Source organism: Marmota monax, unplaced genomic scaffold (assembly GCF_021218885.2).
Source record: "Marmota monax isolate L192 unplaced genomic scaffold, Marmota_monax_Labrador192_F-V1.1 WCK01_AAM20220418_F8-fsc00064, whole genome shotgun sequence".
NCBI classification, from domain to species: Eukaryota; Metazoa; Chordata; class Mammalia; order Rodentia; family Sciuridae; genus Marmota; species Marmota monax.
This window is the reverse complement of record NW_026694542.1, coordinates 7,069,403-7,090,602: the sequence shown is the minus strand read 5'-3', so window position 1 is coordinate 7,090,602 and position 21,200 is coordinate 7,069,403. Positions and strand designations below refer to the sequence as shown.

General features: G+C 41.2%; 1 pseudogene; it reads left to right on the top strand.

Annotated features, from left to right (window-relative positions):
- The first annotated feature begins 1,253 nt into the window (after nt 1-1,253).
- LOC124076401 (dual specificity protein phosphatase 1-like) lies at nt 1,254-2,320 on the top strand (annotated as a pseudogene).
- The last annotated feature ends 18,880 nt before the right edge of the window (nt 2,321-21,200 follow it).

The following is a 21,200-nucleotide window of genomic DNA, read 5'->3' as shown; positions in this document are numbered from 1 at the left end:
TCCACCCTCACCCAGCTCCTGGGATGGTTTTTATGGAAATCTGACCAAGTCTCTTCTTTGCTTAAAACACTCCAGACCTCCAGCTGCCTCTGGGATATGAACCACTGTCGTTTCTAAGCTGGGTCTGGCCTGCCCTGTGCCTCCTCGCAAACTCCTGTCCCTGCCTGGACTGGATGCTGTGCACATTTCCTCCTAAGTGGCTTCCAGGCTTTTCCTTCTCCAGCAATAGCTAACTCTTAGTCCTTCAGGAAACCTCCCCTGACCATTGTCTCTCCTTAGGGCTCTGGTACTGCCAAAGGTGTGCAACCTTATTATCAGAGTAATATTAGAGCTTCATATTGAAGTGGCACCCTCTTTCTCCACAGAAAAGCCCTCTTCACTATGGCTGATTTTAGGACTGTCAGCAAGAATCCATTGCAGATAAACGTCCTATTTTCATGTCACCCTGTTTACTTGGCCACTTGTTGAAAAGATACTAGCACTCCAGGTGCTAGACACCCCCTTATTAGTTTTCACAAACGTATCTTGTATATACTTTGAAGAAATGTGCAAACAAGGCCTCTGGCCTTGAGCTGGGCTTCACAGACAGATGTCTACATTTTTAAGATAAGTTACAAATGGGCTCCATGGTAACAGCTGGCAGGGGAAAGAAAGAAGGGGAGAAGAGGCTCTCCCCTTCTCAGGTGTTGTCCTTGAAGAGTTAACTTGCCCAGAACAGTGAACGAAAAAGCTGCTTTTATGTGAACTTCTGCAGACTGTGAACTTCTGAGCCCCTCCCCTTACATGCTAGGTATAAAACTCTAAAACTCCCTGAACTCGGGGGTCAAGGGGGATTGATTGATTACAGCAAAGGCTGTACCCTCTGAACCTGGCTGCAGCCAAATAAAACTGTTTCCAGCTATCTTCGGTGCCTTGCCTCGTTTGTCCCTACAACAATATGGCTAAGTGGAACCTCTGGCACTAAACCAACTGAGTATGAATCCTGGCTCTGCCACCTGCTATTTATGAAACCTTATATAATCGTTGTATTCTGTCTTATCTGTGAATCTATGGGAAATGTGAGCGTCGCGGGCGCACAGGTCGGACAGGGTGGCAGAGAGCAAGAGAGGCCCGGAGTCCCGCTAGCACCCCTTGCTAGATCCGAGAGCAGAGACCCAGGGTCGTGCTTTTCCTCGAAAGCTGCCGCCCTGCCCATGACTTCAGAGGACCAAGAGCAGTGAGGACCAGGCACGCTGGGGGCGCTGGGGCCGGCCATGGTCATGGAGGTGGGCACCCTGGACACCGGAGGCCTGTGGGCGCTGCTGTGGGAGCGCGGCGCAGTGCCTGCTGCTGGACTGCAGCTCCTATCTCGCGTTCAATGCCGGCCACAACTCGGGCTCTGTCAACGTCCGCTTTAGCACCGTCGTTCGGCTGTGCCAAGGGTGCCATGGGCCTGGAGCACATCGTGCCCAACACCGAGCTTCGCGGCCGCCTGCTGGCTGGCGCCTACCACGCCGTGGTTCTGCTGGACAAACGCAGCATCGCCCTGGACGGCGCCTAGCGCGACAGCACCCTGGCCCTGGGCGCGGGCTGTGCAAGTTTTCTTCCTCAAAGGAAGATATGAAGGTTTTCCAGCTTCCTGTCCGGAGCTCTGTAACAAACAGTCGACCCCCATGGGGCTCAGCCTTCCCCTGAGTACTAGTGTCCCTGACAGCGCAGAATCTGGATGCAGTTCCTGCAGCACCCCACTTTACGACCAAGGTGGCCCAGTGGAGATTCTGCCCTTCTTGTACCTGGTCAGTGCCTACCATGCTTCCCGAAAGGACATGCCTCGGGCATCACTGCCCTGATCAATGTTTCGGCCAATTGCCCCAACCACTTTGAGGGCCACTACCAGTACAAGAGCATTCCTGTGGAGGACAATCACAAGGAGGAATCAGCTCCTGGTTCAATGAGGCCACTGACTTAATAGATTCCATCAAGAATGCAGGGGGAAGGGTGTTCGTCCACTGCCAGGCCGGCATTTCCTGGTCAGCCACCATCTGCCTCGCTTAACTCATGAGGACTAACCAGGTGAAGCTGGATGAGGCCTTTGAGTTTGTGAAGCAGAGGCGAAGCATCATTTCCCCCAATTTCGGCTTCATGGGGCAGCTGCTGCAGTTCAAGTCCCAGGTGCTGGCCCTGCACTGCTCGGCAGAGGTCGGGATCCCTGCCATGGCTGTGCTGGACCGAGGCACTTCCACCACCACCATCTTCAACTTCCCTGTCTCCATCTCCGTCCACTCCACGAACAGTGCTCAGCTACCTTCAGAGCCCCATCACCACCTCCCCCAGCTGCTGAAAGGCCCTGGAGGTGAGGAGCTTCCATCCCACCAGGACTGCAGACTCTTCCTCCAGAAGAGAGACAGTAACTCCAGAGTTGGGCTTGTGGGTGCTGGTCCTTATTTATTTAATTTCACCCAAGTTCTCCTGGGTTTTGAGCAGTTGCCATGGTGAATTCAGCACTTTGCGGACCAATATACAGTGGGTACATCAAGTCCCTCTGACAAAACGGGGCAGAAGATAAAGGACTCGTGGGTGAGCTGCTTTCTTTTTGCTTGCCTCCATTTTTTCTAGAAACTTGATGCTTGACATACCTACCAGTATTACCATTCCCGATGACATATATGTAAGAGAATATACCTTATTTATTTTCCCGTAGGCGGTCTGCCTTCACAAATGTCAGTGTCTAGTCCTAGAAGAACCAAATACCTCAATTTTTGTGTTCAGTACTGTACTATCTTGTAAATAGATCTGAGCAGGTCTGTTCTCACTGGTGGAAAACACAAGTTTTGGTTTATTTAGTTGCCAACAGGTGTTTGCTGGTTATTTATGACCTGAAATAATATATTCCTTCTTCTAAGAAGACATTTTGTTACATAAGGATGACTTTTTTTATACAACAGAATAAATTATGTGATTTCTATGAAAAAAAAAGTATCTAGATGATACACTTTGAGGAGGATTGAATGAGTAAAGCTCGTGACAATTAACTGTTTCTTCAAAAATACCAATGAGTATTAGCTATAATTCTCCATCTACTTTAGTACACTTTGTGTCTGTCCATAGTGGGCTGTGAGGGCAGAGACTGTCTTAATCATCTTTGTATCCTTGGAGTCTGAGCCACCTATGTATGCATAGGAATTACTCCTTCAGATGTCTGTTGAATGAATGAATGAGATGCTTTTCCCACTCTAAACCTCAGTTTGTGTTAAATCACAATTGCAAAGAAAAGACCATTGACTCCAATTTTAAATCAAATTAAAGCAAGCTTGAAATTCCTGCCAGGACTGTCTCTCCTGAAATCCTTGGATTAAAGAACAGTACCCCAGTTCTCTAGGAGCACAGTTTTATAGCACAAAAAGTTGCAAAGGGGGGGGGTGTGTGTTGAGAACTCTCAGATAACAGGATTTTGACAAGCATAATACAAAGGCAGGTAGTAGGTTAATGATCTAAATGGTTTGACATTTCAAGTTAGGGAGTAAATTTAGATCCCAATACCAGAATTTATGAGGTGCTGCTGATAACTATTATTATTTATCTTTAAATGCCAGGAGTGGCTATGTTTTGGTTTAAACTGTTTTTTTTTCCCCTTAGGTGTTTAAGATGAAGCAAGTCAAACTGACTTTTGTTTCTATCTATTATTAAGAGTCAGCTAAGTTTCCATGACAGTCACTCTTGGGGGAACTTGAGAGCAGTTTCTTAGTTCTGCTAATGCCATTTGCACTAGTATGGGTCCAGGTCTTGCTGACCATGTGGCTTCCCTTGGAAGCACCAGGGATGTCTCCCTTCTCCAATAACCCCCCTCTTCATGGTAAGTGCCTCCATTGGCTTTCTGTTCTCCAGTGGTCTCATGAATCTCCCTGATTGGGAGGTTATGTGGCCCAGAGTTGCAAAACTCTTTAGAGAAGTTCCCTGTTCCCTGGGTTTTAGACTGACTCAGAAGGCAAGAGCCAAATATTGGTTCTTGGTCCCTTTTAATTTAACTTTAATTTTGTCTTGATCTTAAATATCTAGCAAGTCAATCTCACCAGTCTTAAATTAAGAATACTGGGCTTTAATTTTAATGTCTATAACCTTACAGTCATTTATCCCTTTTTATTAATTGGAGTCTGTACTATCCTATCTGTCCTTTAAGTGATGGCTTATTATCTTAAAGTAACCCAGGTTGTGTGTTCTTGAATCAATACCTCTGTAAAACATTAACAGCAACATTTAGACAGTTTATAAGGAAAATACAAAATAAAATTAACAAGAGTAAAACATATTTATTTTGTTACTAACTACCTTGAACTTTGACTGAGTTATATTAAACCCTGCTGCGCCCCTCCCCTGACTCAGGCAATGGCAAGGCCCTACTGAGGTGGATGGCGCAAGGCGTCCATCCTCTGGAGGAGCGCAGTATGTTTCTGGGAATGGGCTGGTTTGTTTTTGTATTCCTTTAATAAGTATAGTTGCGATTTCTCATATGACCATTAAGTATGAAGGAAAAAACATGACTTTCCCAATTAATGCAACTACTTCTAAGAATAGATCTTTTTGCTCTAAATGCAATGATTCAGTTGTGGAGCGTAAATTGTTAATGTCTAATGAAAAACTCCCTGTATTCCTGTCAAGGAAGTTTTTGAGAAATTAAATTAAAATCTAGAGAAGAAGAATTAATGTTAAGAAGACAGATTAGTGCTTAGTACTGGGCAACTTGTTCTTGTTCCTGTGCACAATGGTTTGTGCTCTTACTCTTGTTTGATTAAAATTAATAACAAGTTAACCACTTGCCATAACCATGGCACCGGTTCCAGTCAGTAAGTCAAGAAAGAATAGTCAAGGTATAGGCCAATAGTTGGGACATTTCTAACTATTATTAAAAGTTAACTAAACAGAAACAGCTCAAAGCAAAACGCGAACTGAAAGGAAAAATGCTTGCTTATGCATAAGCCAAGATACATTATTCTATTCTAATTGTAGCTACGTAATATTTTGTTTCTTTGAATAATGATTCCTGTTTTGTAACCACAAAGTACTGTGAGCCTGCCAAAATGAAAAGTATGTATGATCAACTTCACAAGTAAAGATTGGGATCAGCACCTTCACTTTGGTGTCTGTGTTGTTTCTCCACCCCCCTTTTGCCAACTCCTCACCATCTCCTGAGACCCCCTGTTGGAGCTGGACTCTGACAAAACCCCTGTTTGAGATCCTAGTAATCTTAACAACAAAAATTAATCTTTTGAATATAACTTTAAATGAACTGAAGTCTGGCCTGCTGTGGAGTCATTTTGACATGTAGTAAGATGGGAGGCAGAGACTTATCTCAGGTAAGGCAGGGCTCTTTATAAATCTTAAGTAAGGTGTTCTAGTTCTGAAGCTGATTTTTGTTTCTTAAATATCATTTATAAAGTTTACATATATATTTTTCAAGGTAATATGAATATTAGCTAACACAATATGATATTACATTTAAAACATGAATTACAGAAAGGCTGGCAACTTTTAAACTTTTATGGAAAAGTTGCAAAATGTTTGGGTTTTATAATATTAACCTTTACATACATTAGGCTCTCATTAAATTAAAAATACATTTAAATTTTACCCCAGTGTAAAAAGTAACATAAAAACTTTATATCTTATTGATAACAGGTCCAGTTATAGAACAGTAAATGGTATAAATAAATCTCCAAAAAAGTTTATTATACTTATAAGCCCAAAATTACTATACAACTTTAGTTTGGAGAACACCAGCTTGATATAATGTTATTTTAAAGCTTCTACCTTAAAGATTTGTACACCTGGAAGATATGAACATATTTAGTACACAAATAATAGTAATAGCACCATAATTACATTGATATTTTTATATTTAGTTTAGCTCTTGAGGAAATAACATTATAATATTTTAAAGTAACAGTTGTTGTTTAATCATAATTGTATAATCCTTAATTCATTTAAGATTACTTGCTCAAAAAAATAAGACTTAATAAACACAATGTTATGGATAAATCAATGTTTTAAGAAATCCTTGTCTTTTTAACATATAAATTAAACTTTGGTTTATATCAGTATATTAACATTTGACCTTAAGGAAAAACTTTAAATAGCCTTGACTGATTGTTTTACATATATATATATATATATATATATATATATATATATATATAAAATCAACTCATATAGAACTTTTAATCTCTCTTTTCTGTCATCCCTCGTTTTGCTCACAATATGAAACAATCCTTGTAAATTTTTGAATTTAGACAAATTATTTCGTTTTAATAAAAAGAAATACTTTATGTTGTTTATATTACTCTTAATTGGAACAGTTGAAACTTTTGGACCTTTGCATATAGAAATCGTCAATAAACCTTTGTATACAGAATTACATCTGCTTACCATTTCATGAAAACACAATGTTTAAGTATATAGAATTATGCCTTTTGGGGCTTTAAATTTTTAGTAAAACCATTTTTAGTGATGACAAAGCAACTTTAACCACCCCCCCTCTTTTTTTTTCATTTACAAATTTATAAAAACATCAATAATGTTACCCAATGGAATTTAAGGAATTAAGAGTACTTGATGGTATATTTAACAGTTAGCATTTTAACCTTGTAAATTAATCAGATGTCTAACAAACAAAATTATTGATAAATATGAGTAATCCCATGTCAAATCTACTTAACTTATTTACCAAAATACCAGACAAGTATATTGAACAGCATCAGCCATTTCTTCCTTATTGAAGAAAATTTCTAGAACCAAGGGATATTAGACACTTTAGAGACATCAACTTTTTATTAATTTTTTGACCACCTAGAGAAACTTGTGAGTTAAGTTTGATTTTAAAGACATATTTATTTTCATCTGTTTATCTAATTTAAGTTGAACTCTTTTAAATCATGTGAATTAAAGGTATTTGAACCCATTTTTAATTTTATGAGTGCTCCTTATATATCGACCAATTTTCATATCATGTACATGATATATGGACATATGCACATACAACATATAACACAAGTGTGCACACATAACACAATAGTAAAGGCCTTATAGCTTTTCGCAGGTGAAATCTCTATTGCAATGTTTAAAAACTCCATAGTTGAATAAAAAATAGGGCTGATTGGAAAAACATTAACTTAGGTCTGTAGGATCAAAATCATGAGCTCAAAAAATACAGAATCTAAGAAAAAGCAAGAGTCCTAGAAAAAAATGACCAGCCAGTAATTAGTAAAGTATCATACAATTTCCTTTTTGGTTTAGTCTCATATAAGTTCAGGTAAAGGGCACTTTTTTATAAATATAACTTTATTTTATTTATTTATATGTGGTGCTTAGGATGGAACCCAGGGCCTTGCTCATGGGAGTCATGCACTCTACCTCTGAGCCATAACCCCAGCCCTTTTACTCCCCCCCCCCCCCAGGGTTTTAGACAGTCTCCTACTGAGCTTCTATTTGCATTTCAATGTAAATCCTGGCTGAGGTCCAGAAGGAGCTAAGGAAAACTGCTGTTCTGAGCAGAAACCTCATGCCTAAGGCGTTTTAACCATTTTTTCCCCCTAGTTTGTAATTGGACAGGTTTGGATGTCTAAAATTATGATACCTTACTTTCTATTACCTTTGAGAACAAAGCTATGATGTTAAGTTCCTTATTAAAATAAGCCTTTTGCTGTTGAGCAGGTCTACTACCTTGTGTGGCCATTCCTAGGTTTTGTCTTCCTCTCTCAGTGACTAACAGGATAAATCTTGCTCCAAACCCTGATCAAAACTCAAGGGGAGTAAATCTTTGGTAATAGGCTGTTCAGATATTTTTAAGAGGTCTAAGGTAAGAGGTGAGAACAGAAAACCTGGCACTTGTATTCAATTGACTTCTAGATCTCTACAGAGAAGCAGGAGAAGCATACCTGGGGCATTTGAGGCTAAAGTTACCTCCACACATCTAAGGCAGATCAGAACTTGGGACACTGTATACTTACATCAATTGCTCTCTGGGGCTGGATAGAAAAGTAGGAAACAGCTTTGGCAGGCAGAGCCCAACATGCCTGCTCTGTATTGAATGGTGATTGAGAGCTGCCTAGGCCGGGAAACCTTTCTCCCAAGTTTTGAAGAGTTGCATTAAATGCATTAGCTCCATTTAAGTAGCTGTGGGTGCTCATATCATCCTCCAGAAGGAAAGAGGAGCTGAAGTATGGGGGGGCGGGGTGCAGGAATCCTCCTGAGAATCCTGCTGTGTTCATGCATTAGAGGCAGCACCTTTTGCATCCAACTCAGTTTTTGACTATTAAGACTCCTTATTAATTATTTTATCTCTGACAGATCAACTTTTAACTGCAAGATTGTACAAAGTTTCAAAAACCCATTTACATACCAGATTGTTACAGTAAAACATCATCTTAGACACATATACATCTGCTGCAGTCCGGCTGCAGCAAAATAACCGGGGGTGACGAACAACTTGTGTAGATTGATACAGCAGGAGTAGGAGCCGTTTATTGTAGGACAGGAGCGGCATTTATACATTCCACACAGCTTATCTAATTAACATAAACTCGATACAGCAGTCAACCAATAAGGAATCTCCACACTTAATGGCTCGCTGGCGTGACTTCACAAACCACTCCCTCTGGCAAAATGCCAGGCGCCATCCAGACTTGTTAACAGACTCTAACATACATCCATAGGTAGCCCATTCAGCCAAGATCATTCCCAAGAAATAATCTATAATATCAACACATTATTGCCCATATCTTAAAGGGCCAGAAACAGATACAAAGACACAATGACAGAGAGGAGCTCCAAACTATGGCCGACAGACAGGAATCTTTAAAACAGACCAGATAAGGGGAAAATCTCCCCAAGTTTCCAACTCCCATTTAACTATGACACCTACACCAGTGGCACCATGTCCCCACGAGTGGACCTGATGTTCCCACAAAGAGGAAACCAGACGTGTAAAATCAAGGGTCTCAGTGTGTCAACTTTACTGTATTCATTTTCTTTTCTTTCTTTCTTTTTGTAGTTGTTTTTTGTTTGTTTGTCTTAAGTAGACAGAGATGGAGCAATCCTTATAGTGTAGGGAAGGAAGGCAGGAGTTCCCCAAAGCAAAAGGGACTTTGGCAGCTACTGGGAGTCCCTCAGTCCCTCCCTTTACTTACAAGAATAGCTTCTCTGGTTTGGTCCAACCCCAGGCACACTTGCACATCTCCTAACTTTCCGGTCGTCAGCTCTCAAAAAGTTCACCTTACATCCTTGGCATGGAAGTAGTTACTTGGAGTGCTAGGCTTCCCAAAGAAAGCAGGTTGGGGGGACACCTTTGGAGTCCCACCCAGGGTGTCAAAATTTGTATCTGAAAGTTCAGTTCCTGTCCTCAACCTATTAATGAGAATTTAATGAGGACAGGGTTTGAGAAAAAATGAAAAAGAAGGTTTATTGTTTTGCTAACAAAGGAGAAACACAGGGGATTTCTGTCCCAAAGGCTGTGACTCTCTTGATCTGGAGGGATAAGGGGTTTTAAAGAAATTTTTCTAAGAGTTACATTTTGATAGGGGTTCCCAGGGTGCCCTGATGGCAGGCTATGATTCACCTGTTTATTTGGAAGATATTCATTTCCTAGATCTCCAGCAGGCATTTCCCTCCTGCAGTGAGTGTGCTCAAGGCAGGCAACTAGGGGAAGAAAAGAAAACATTGCTTCCCTAATCCTGCTCAACAAAGTGGGGTAAAGTTTATCAAAATTTTTTAAAACACAGTTCAAAGGTTTCAGGCTTACTTGCCTTATTACCCATTTTGATGTTCAATTGTCTTAAGTTTCTACTAGAGAAAAACAATGAAAAGGAAAAAAAACAAACAAACATATAGAACACAGAAAAAGACACAAGAAAACAAGAACCAGGTACCAAAACCGAGGGAGCAGAGCAATGTCTTGTAATGCTCCAAACAGGAGCGCGTATGTTCCTTCATCAGACATCTCTCTGTCCTTCCAGAGGAATTCCTTACTGAACCAGTAACAGAGGACAAAGCGATATTTCATTACTGTCCTAGACAGGAGTGTATGTGCCTCATCAGGCACCTCTCTCTTAACCCAATACCAGATGTTATAAGGGCGCCACTTACCTATGGAGGCCTCCTCCCCTGAATGCTTGCTAATTGTTTTAGTGCAGCAGTTCACTCCAGCAATCCAATGAACCAAAGGCACACCTGGGGCCTTGGAACATCTCAAGTTGTGCACCCCCTGGAACGGCATTCCAGCCCCGAGTCCCAGAGCAAAGCTCCAGCTTCAGAATTTTTGGTGGTCTGATTTCGCTGGGGCCTTCAGATGTTGAACTGCAATGCAAAGAAAATTCCACCAAATCCAATTTTAAATCAAATTAAAGCAAGCTTGTAATTCCAGCCAGGACTGTCTCTCTCGAAATCCTTGGGTTAGAGAACAGTACCCCAGCTCTCTAGGAGCACAAAAAGTTGTGTGTGTGTGTGTGGGGGGTAAATTGAGAACTTACAGATAACAGGATTTTGACAAGCATAACACAAAGGCAGGTAGTAGGTTAATGATCTGAATGGTTCAACATTTCAAGTTAGGGAATAAATTTAGATCCCAACACCAAAATTTATGAGGTGCTGCTGAGGTTTCAGAGAGAGTTGTTATCTGGTCAGGGAAAGCCAGGCATGGGTGATTTCAAGGCATGGGCAGGCATTTCAGGCAAGTTTAGAAATCGCAGTAATTTATAGTAAAACAGAAATTAACTTTTCATGACTTTGTGATGAGATGGCTCCCAAACTTAAAATGGAATCAGGATGGGTTCATCATTTGCTCATCTCAAAATGGGAATTTAAAGCTTATCTCGGGGGGGACTGAAGACCAAATGTCAGTGAAATCACCTATTATTTAATAAATAATTGGGCACAAACCTCCCACCCCAAGCAAGACACTGTACCAGGCTGCTAGGAGGAAGACAAGTGCAATTAGAGAATAATACATTAGCATTTGGCAGCCCAAATCCTCAAGCATCCATTATCTTACCTTGATAATGTACGGGAGGCCCATTTTATTGTGATTCTGATCCTACAGAGGAAGAAACCAAAGCTTAGAGAAAAAAAGTGACTGTTCTGGTTCTCAGCCATCTTACTGGTTGAGGGATAGACCAAATCTTGTGATTTCAAATACTGTTTCTTTTATATATATTTAATATTTATTTTTTTTAGTTGTAGTTGGACACAATACCTTAATTCCATTCACTTATTTTCATGTGGTGCTGAGGATCGAACCCAGGGCCCCTCTACCGCTGAGCCAAAATCCCAGCCCTCAAATCCTGTTTCTTTTCACTGCACTCTATTTTTCCTGCCTCAAGGAAATCTACAGTGCACAAAGTAATTATCATACGAAGTAGTGGAGTCAGTGCCCTGATATATACATATGAAATCGGTGTGTGAATGTGTAGGACTGTGTGTGTGTGCGCTTGCGTGTGCTTACATGCAAGAGCATCCTTTGTGCCCTGAACAGTGATTAACACATACCGTTTCTTTCTTTTTCCTTATATTTCTTTTCATTTTTTTGAAGTGCTAAAAATTAAAGCCAGGGCCTCGGGACCTTGTGCATGAGTGCCCTGAACTACTGTCCATAGTCCCCTTTTGTTTCCTTTTTTCTTTTTGCACTAGGGATTGAACCCAGGGGTACTCTACCACTGATGTCCATTCCCAGCCCTTTTTATTTTTGGTTTTGAGACAAGGCTCCCTAACTTGCCCAGGCTGGCCTCAAACTGGAATCTGCCCTGCCTCAGCCTCCGGAGCTGTTGAAATTACAGTCACTATTCTTTCTTTCTTTCTTTTTTTGTATTTTTTTAGTTGTTGATGGACTTCAATTTCTTTACTTTTATGTGGTGCTGAGGATCGAACCCAGTGCCTCATGCATGCCAGGCGAGCACTCTACCACCGAGCCCCAGCCCCAGCCCCACTATTATTTCTTTTAACTCAGTCCTCCCACAGCTTTATAGGCAGTTTTCCAGGTGGAGGAATTAAAGCTCTGAGAGGTCAACTATTCAAGGACAATTACAACAAGGAAGTGAATCTGTTCCCAGTATGGTAGGAGGAGGAGCCTTCGAGAAAGAAAGAAATCAGAAGAGGCTCCAAAGAGGAGGTGCAGTTGAAGTTAGGCTTTGAAGAATGGGTCAAGCCTGGTTTGTCTGGTGCACATCTGTAGTAGCAGCTACTCAGGAGACTGAGGTGGGAGGATCATTTGAAACCAGAAGTCGGAGATCAGCCTGAGCAATACAGCAAGATGGATGGAGGGAAGGAAGAGTAGGAGGTAGGAGGGAAGGAGGCATCAGGGCTGGAAACCAGCAGCTTTGTGAGGAAGTCAAGTCTGTCATTCATGCAGGCTTTTCCTTGGGAACAGCTACTGGCCCTGTGCTGCAGCACCTCCTGCACAAAACCAAGTGCCACCTTGTGCCTGTGTGTCCAAGGTTGTTGGGAGCCTTCTGAGAGAACACCAGTACCAGCAGCCCTGGAGAAGCCAAAGATCAAGACCAGGACCGGAGGCAGATTGGCACTGTGAATTCTCTGACCTTGGATGTCAGACCAGCATTGCCACTATTAGCTCTAGGGAAATCTTAACAAGTCCCTGCATCTCTCCAAGTTTTTGCTTATTCTTCTGTAAAATGAGTGCCACAGTATGGGGAAGTGTCAAGGACGCACAGACAGACACATACAAAAAGAGTCAGTAGCACCGTGCCTCCAGAGGTTTGTCTTTACAACAAGAAGCAGGTTTTTTTGTTGTTGTTGTTGTTGTTTTGTTTTAATTTAACCCAGAGACTCTTTACCACTGAGCTACATCCCCAGCCTTTTTTATTTTTATTTTTATTTTTGAAACAGGATCTCCTGGAAATTGCTTAGGGCCTTGCTAAATTGCTGAGGTTGGTCTTGAACTTGCAATCCTCCTGCCTCAGCCTCCTGAGTCTCTAGGATTACACATATGCATCACTACACCACTATGACTGGCAGAAGCACCATGTTTTAAAAAGGCAGATTGAAAGCCCTGAATTAGAGACCTTAAAGGTTTTTTGTTGTTGTTGTTGTTTTTGTTGTTGTTTGTTTGTTTGTTTTGGTACCAGAAATTGACCCCAGGGGCACTTTTCCACTGAGCCTCATCCCCAGCCTTTTTTCTTTTTTCTTTTGAGATAGGGCCTAGCTAAATTGCTGAGATTGGCTTTGAATTGCAATCCTCCTGCCTCAGCCTCCGAAGTCACTGGGATTACAGGCAGGGACCCTCACACCAGCTCCCATAGTATTTTTTAACACAAATGATCTCTGTTTAGATAGTTTATGTATACAGACTTGCTTCAAATAAATATGCCTATGCGCAGTGATGCCAAGACCCTTCCCAAGATAACCTTCAAATATGAGGCAATTGCAATTAGAAATCCCTGTAACAAACTAGGCATTCTAGATCAGCTTGGCAACAGAGTAGAACTTGTCTTACAAAAAGAAAAAAAGAATCTTTATAACAAATTATATGTTTGTTTTGTTTTTGAAACAATGTAAAAATTATCTTAAAATGCATCTGGAGGAGGAGCTGGGGTGGTGGCTCAGTGGTAGAGGGCTTGTCTGGCATGTGTGAGGCACTGGGTTGGATTCTCAGCACCACGTATAAATAAATGAATAAAATAAAGGTCCATCAACAACCAAAAAAAAAAAGAAAGAAAGAAAAGAAAGAAAGAAAAAAGAAAAACATCTGGAGGAATATGAATAACAATTGTATTTTTATTTTTTATTTTTTGCAGTATAGGAATTAGAACTCAGGGCCTTACACATGCTAGGCAAGTGCTCTGCCACTGAGCTACACATCCCCATCCCAATAAGTATTTTTAACACAAAGATGCAGATGAAGGGAAAAATAGAGTTCATATGAAAATATGAATATGCAAAAATCACCATGAATACTTTATGAAAAAAATAGCAATGGAACAGGGTGTGGCGTGTGCACCTGAAGTCCCAGCTGCACCATAGGCTGAGCAGGGTGATCACTAGAGAGCCGGAGTTCCAGGCAACCTGGGCAACAGGGTGACTCTTCATCTAAAAAAAGAAATAAGAGAAAGAAAAGAAGGAAGGAGGGAAGAAAGAAAGGAAAGAAAAGAAGAAAGAAGGAAAGAGCAACCAGCCTTCTGTCCTACTAGCTATTAGACCTTAGAAGAAAAGTCCAGGGTGCCAGGTGTGGTGGCACATGACTGTAATCCCAGCTACTCAGGCGACTAAGGCAGGAAGATGATAAATTTGAAACCAACTTGAGCAACTTAGCAAGATTTTGCTTAAAAAATTTTTAAACATTCTCCCTCCCTCCCTTCCTTCCTTCCTTCTTTCCTTTTTGGTACAGGGATTAAGCCACTGAGCCACATCTCCAGCGCGCCCCTCCCCAGGCCTTTTTTTTAAGACTGGGTTTCACTAAGTTATATAGGACCTCACTAAGTTGCTGAGGTTGGCTTTGAACTTGCGATCCTTCTGCCTCAGCCTCCTGAGCCACTGGGATCACAGACATGTACCACTGAACCTGGCAAATTTACAAAAAAATGTTTTAAAGGGCTGGGGATGTGACTTAATGATAGAGTGCTTTGAGGCCCTGGGTTTGATCCAGCCCTGCAATACTAATACCACTACTACTACTAATAATAATAATAGTCAGCACAGCACAACATCATCCAAAGGCATGTATCTCAATGAAACAAAACAGAGTGGCTAAAAATATACAAATGTACATCTTTAGTATATAATTAAGATTACATTTATAATTAAGTCCATTAAAAGGGGAATGGCTGAATAAATTAGAATGTATTTATAAATGGAACATTACTGTGGAACATTATTTGTCATTAGAGAGAATAAGTAGGAACTGTATGTATTGGCCTGGAAAAAAGTGTTTGCTGTGTATGATCAAGTAAAAAAATACAAGTCACAGATGGACAGGTGTGGTGGTGCACACCTGTAATCTCAGTGGTTGAAGAGCCTAAGGCAGGAGGATCACAAGTTCAAGGCCAGCCTCAGCAATTTAGCAAGGCCCTAAGCAACTTAGCAAGACCCTGTTCAAAATAAAAAATTGTAAAAAGCGCTCCCTGGCTTTAATACCTAATACAAAAAAAAAAAAAGTCACTGAGTGAGGTGCATAGTGTGATGTGATTTGCATAAGAGTTGCTCGCTCTTTCTTTCTCTTTCTTTCTTTCTGGTACTGGGGATTGAACTCACGGGCATTCAACCACTGAGCCACATCCCCAACCCTATTTTGTCTTTTATTTAGAGACAGGGTCTCACTGAGTTGCTTAGCTTCTTGTCATTGCTGAGGCTGGCTTTGAACTTGAGAACCTCCTGTCTCAGCCTCCTGGGATTACCCGGTGTGCACCACTGCGCCCAACTGGGAATTGCTTTCTTTCTGTTCCTCTCTGTCTCTGTTTCTCTCTATATGTATGCGCACACTCTCTATATAGACACATACCTACATGCACACATTTCTGAAACAAATTTAAGAGTACAGAACAACTCCCAACTCCCAATGGTTCAACTTAAAATTTTTTTTTATTTTACAAGGGTGTGAAAGTGCTATGCATTTAGTAGAAACTGTACTTTGAATTTTGGATTTGGATCTTTTCCTGAGCTAGGGATAGGCAGTACAATACTCTGTGGTGATGCTAGGTAGGAGCAGGGAGCGCACCTCCTGGGTCAGCTACATAATCATGAGGGGAAGCAGCCAATGCTCTATAGTGTACTAGTTGCTAAGCTGTAATGTTCTGTTACACTACCATCTAATATATGGACTTCATTTGATTTCACCAATTGTCTGGCATGATTGTATATATACATATGAATCAATCATCACATATATTTTTGTAAAAATATATAAAGGATATAAACACTCAAATATGTGTCTACATGTTCATACGAACCTAGGAAAAGATACAGAAGAATGTGCACACTTTTAAACTTTTTACCTTGAAGATTTTTTACAATGAGCTTTATTTCTTTTGTGATGAATTATAATATAGAAAAGGTCAATATAAATAAATAAGCAATTAAAGAATGAATGGATGGAATAATATGTTGAGACAGATCTAAGATCAAATCTAGTTTTACCAACTTTGGACACATTACCTAGTCTCTCCAAGCCTGTATTTTTCTCACTCATAAGTATCCATCTATAAAGCAAGATATATATATATATATATATATATATATATATATATATATATATATATATATATATATATAAAATATATATATATATTTTCTTTTTGGTAGCAGAGATTGAACCCAGGGGCATTTAACCACTGAGCCACATCCCCAGCCCTTTTTCATATTTTATTTAGAGACAGGGTCTTGCTGAGTTGCTTAGGGCCTCACTCAGTTGCTGAGGCTGGCTTTGAACTCGACATCCTTCTGCCTCAGCCTCCCAAGCCACTGGGATTACAGGCATGTGCCACCATGCCCGGTTGGGCAAGCTACACTTTAAATAAGGATTGAATGGAAAAAAGTTACATGAAGTTCACAGTCCCTAGAAAGTGCTTAAAAAATAATTCCTGTGAAACTTTTCAACTCACCTCCTCTTCCACATCCACATCTTTTCCCCTTTGCTCACGCCGTTTGACGTGGAATGCCCACTCCTCTCTTGCCACCTCCCCAGGAAAACTTGCCTAGTCACCCCGACCACAAGTGAGCTATTTCTGCTGATGCCTCACAGTGCTTTTGGCCACAGCAGGGCTCACAGCACTATGTCCTGTTTGCACTGGAGTTTGGGGCATGGATCACTACAATGACAAGGAAATCCAAGGCAAGTCCATCAGGAGAGAAATGCTTTCCTCGCTAATCAAACAGTGCCGAGCCTCTTCGCTGGTTGCATTTGTTTGTGACGCCTGGAACTGCCACCTTGAGACTATGAGGAAAGACACTGGCTTTACATGGCAAATGGCAGAGTGGCAGGATGGATTGGCTTGGGTTTTGATAGTAGCATCTGGAAGCCACCTGACACCCAATCCCAGGCCTGAAAACCTCACCTCTTGGTTTGAACCTCCAAATGGAAAATTCTCTTTAGTCTCTGACAACTATATGGTAGGCGTTCTATGAATATTCTTCGTTAGTCATTTGTCCTACTCAAGTCATCCAAAGTATATTGAATACCAACCACAGGCCACACACCACACAGGGGCTTGCTGGGAATAAAATCCATAATCATTACAACAGAGGCGCTGCCTGTCTCATTCATAAGGCTCGGCCTTATTTCTTACTACTCTCTAATAAGTGCTCTTTACTCTCCTAGCAAAATTGTGAGAAATTTCCAGAATGTACATGCCTTTGTCTTTGGATATGCTTTCCTTTTATAATCACAACATCTCATCAGCTGTCCACAGATTCTCCTGCAAATCCTATAAATGGTGGGCTGCATAATGGCTCCCAGAGATCCATGTCCTGATCCATTGAATCTGAATGCTACCTTAAATAATAAAGGGGCTTTTCAGATGTGATTAAATTAAGAAACTTGAGATAGAAACATTATCCTGGTTCATTTGTGTGGGGCCTATATGTATTCACGAGTATAGGGACACTCTAACACTAAGCTACATCCACAGCTTTTTATTTTTTTATTTTTTAATTTTGAGATAAGTTCTCACTAATTTGCCAAGGCTGGCCTTGAGCTTGCAATCCTCCTGCTTCAGCCTCTCAAATATCTGGGACTGCAGGTGTGTGCTTATAAAAAAGAAAGGGGAAAGGGCACATAGAAGAGGTGGCAATGTGACCATGGGGGCAGAGATTAGGGTGATGGGACTACAAACCAAAGAATATCTGGACCCATCACAAACTGGATACAAGGGATGGATTATTTCCTGGACCATCAAGAAGAAACCAGCCCAGCAAACACCTTGAGTTTAGTCCCATAAGACGTACTTTGGATTTCTGGCCTTCAGAACTATAGGAGTACAGATATCTGTCATTTAATCCACTAAATGTATGTAATTTGTCCAGCAACAATAGTAGAATAACACACAGCTCATTTCTTAGGACTCAGCTCAGACCTCCAATAGACCTTCTGCAACGTGGCTAGGGTGGGTGATTGGCTCTCCCTGTTCCCACAGCACTGGTCACATCATGTGACATTGTCAGCCCTAGGGCTGGGGTCCTCTGCTAATAGTGAATTCCTTGAGGATGCTTGCCGGGTTTCTGTTCGCGATTAAAAGGCTCAGGAGTCACTCCAGGAAAACTGGGCTGACTGGGCTGTGCAAAATAACCACACAAGAGACACTAATACCTTTTTCTTTGAGGTCACTGTGATGGCTCCTCTGACCTTAAGGGTTCACAGGAAGAGAGAGAGAGAGCACGCGAGAGCACGCGCTGACCCATTTTATTGAGGAGAAGCTATTCAATGAGGCAAGGGGCCAGGTTTCAGGGGTCTGAGTCTATCTTCATGATGTCCACTGTCAGCAGGTTGACACACCCAAGGGCACAGTAAGAGAAGGGGACACACATAAGGCACTTCCATGGAACATTCTATTCTAAACAGGGAAAGGGGTAATATTACAAAGGAACAGGTGAGCGTAGCTCCACCCATGGGGCTGTAGCAAGACATGCCCAGGCGATGACACTGTCCCTCCAACCCAAGAAGGGTTGGGAAAGCTCTGCCACATTTCTTGACTGAGCGCTTCAGCACCCAGCGGAGGAGTGTGACTCAGTCACGTTCAAGGTTGGTCTCCCACAGATATTCTTATTCGTCTTTCCAGACCTAAACTGAGGATCATGCCTGCTATTAAGTGGGCACTTAATGAATGTCTGTTGAACCAATAAATAGGAGAAAGAAGAGAAATTAAATTTGGTCTTATAACATGGGGTCTTTACCCATGACTTCACATTTGACTTTAGCTCTTGATTTTAACCCAAGAAAAGAAAAATTACAAGCAAGGCAGGGGGTGGTGTGCTCCTGTAATCCCAGCAGCATGGGAGGCTGAGGCAGGAGAATCCTGAGTTCAAAGCCAACCTCAGAAATTTAGCAAGGTCCTAAGCAACTCTGTGAGATCCCTGTCTCTAAATAAAATTAAAAAAAGGTTGGAGATGTGGCTCAGTGGTTAAGCGCCCCTGAGTTCAACCCCTGGTACCAAATAAATAATAAAAAATAAAAGATAAATTACATCTTCCAAAGAAAGATGTTTGTTTTCTTCTCTTTCCAAAAGTAAGGCTTTGGGGGCTGGAGTTGTGGCTCAGTGGTAGAGTGCTTGCCTGGCATGTGTAAGGCACTGGGTTCAAGTCTTAGCACCACACATAAATAAATAATATAAAGGTCTGCAACTAAAAAAAATTTTTTTTTAAAGTAAAGGCTTTCACAACCTTTGGCAGATGCTGGGATTGTGACTTATTTAGCTTTTCAATTTGGAAATGTCAGCAAGAAAATACTGATAATTTAAGCTCACAGGCCTTGGGGGTGAAGCTCAGGTGGTAGAGTTTTTCATAGCATGCAGGAGGCCCTGGGTTCAATCCCCAGCCCTTGGGGGAAAAAAAAGTTGTAAGATCATATGTGCCTACATCTACCATCGATCATTAGTTGTGCTCAAACTAGTTTTACTCTACAAAGTAGTTTAGAGCAAGTTCCTTATTTTCACTTTCAGTTTGAAAATCAGAAACATCTGTTTTTAGAATAATTTTTCTCTGTCCTGTTTTTTGTTTTCGGTTTGTGTGTGTGTGTGTGTGTGTGTGTGTGTGTGTTTTGGTACTGGCTTCTGAAGCAGTTTGGCTGGATTGACAGAAAATAAGCATTATAGTCCAAGTCACTGAAATCTCTTTGAAAATTAAAATTCCCTCATCTTTCTCTCCCCCCACTTTTCCATGTGAATGATAGCAGTCCCTTCTGCTTTTCTCTCTCTCTCTCTCTCTCTCATTTATTTATCTTGTTAGTGCCAGTGATGGAACTCAGGGCCCTTCACATGCTCCAGAATCTCCATTTTACCACCACTCCTTCCTGATCACTGCATTTCTTGTTAAACAGCTTCTTTCTTAGATAAAAAGTGAGGAATTTCTTTAAAATGGACACTTTTTCACATGCTGCTTGGAAGCAGTCAATTACAATAGAGAGCTATGAAAAAAAATTACACCAGAGAAAAGTAATTTATTCAAGGCCATTGACATCAGTCACCTGGATCCTTTCAAGACCTGACTTCAAGTTTAAGGAATCCCTTTGCTCAAATTAGTTTTAGCAGTGGGAACCTCATCAAACATCAGTCCCTGCCAGGCATGGTTGGCACACACCTGTAATCCCAGTGACTCAGGAGGCTGGGGTAGGAGAACTGAAATTTTGAGGCCAGCTTTCACAACTTAATAAGACCTTCAATTACTTAGCGAGACCCTGTCTCAAAGTAAAAAATAAAAAGAGCTGGTTATGTGGCTTAGTGGTGAAGCGCCTCTGGGTTCAATCCCTAGTACTTGGGAAAAAAAAAATCAGTCCCTATAACCCACTGATGCCCCTAGCAAGAGACCTTGCTTCGGCCTCTTAATAATACATTTTTAGGGCTGGGTCTGGGGCTCAGTGGCAGAGCGCTTGCTTCGCATGCATGAGGCATTGGATTCGATCCTCAGCACCACATAAAAAATAAACAAATAAAACAGAGGCATTGTGTCCATCTACAACTACAAATTTTTTAAAAAATACATTTTAAGTTAAAACATGTAGGGCTGAGGGTGTAGCTCAATGGTAGAGCATTTGCCAAGCATGTGTATGACCCTGGGTTCAATCCCCAGGACCTTGGGAGGTAAGGGGGCGGGGAGATAAAAATGTTTACCCTCTTAGAAAATAAAAATAAGAAAAAAAAATTTTTTAAATCAAAAGCAGCAGATCTCTGGCTCCAACTGTCCTGGGAGAACTTCGACTCTCTAGGTTCCTCCTGCAGGTAGAATCATACAGATAGAATCATACTCTTTTCGCCTGTCTTATTTCACTTAGCATTTCTTCAGGGTCCATCTGTATTATAGCATGTGTCAGAATTCCTTCCTTTTTAAGGCTGAGTGTAGTCTGTTGTATGGATACACCACATCTGGGCTATTTCTGCCTTTCTGCTCTTGTGAGTAATTCTGTTATGAACACACAGTCTTGAGTCCCCATTTTCAATTATTTGGGGGATATATATATATATATATATATATATATATATATATATATATTCAGGAGTGGAACTGAAGGATCATACTGTTAC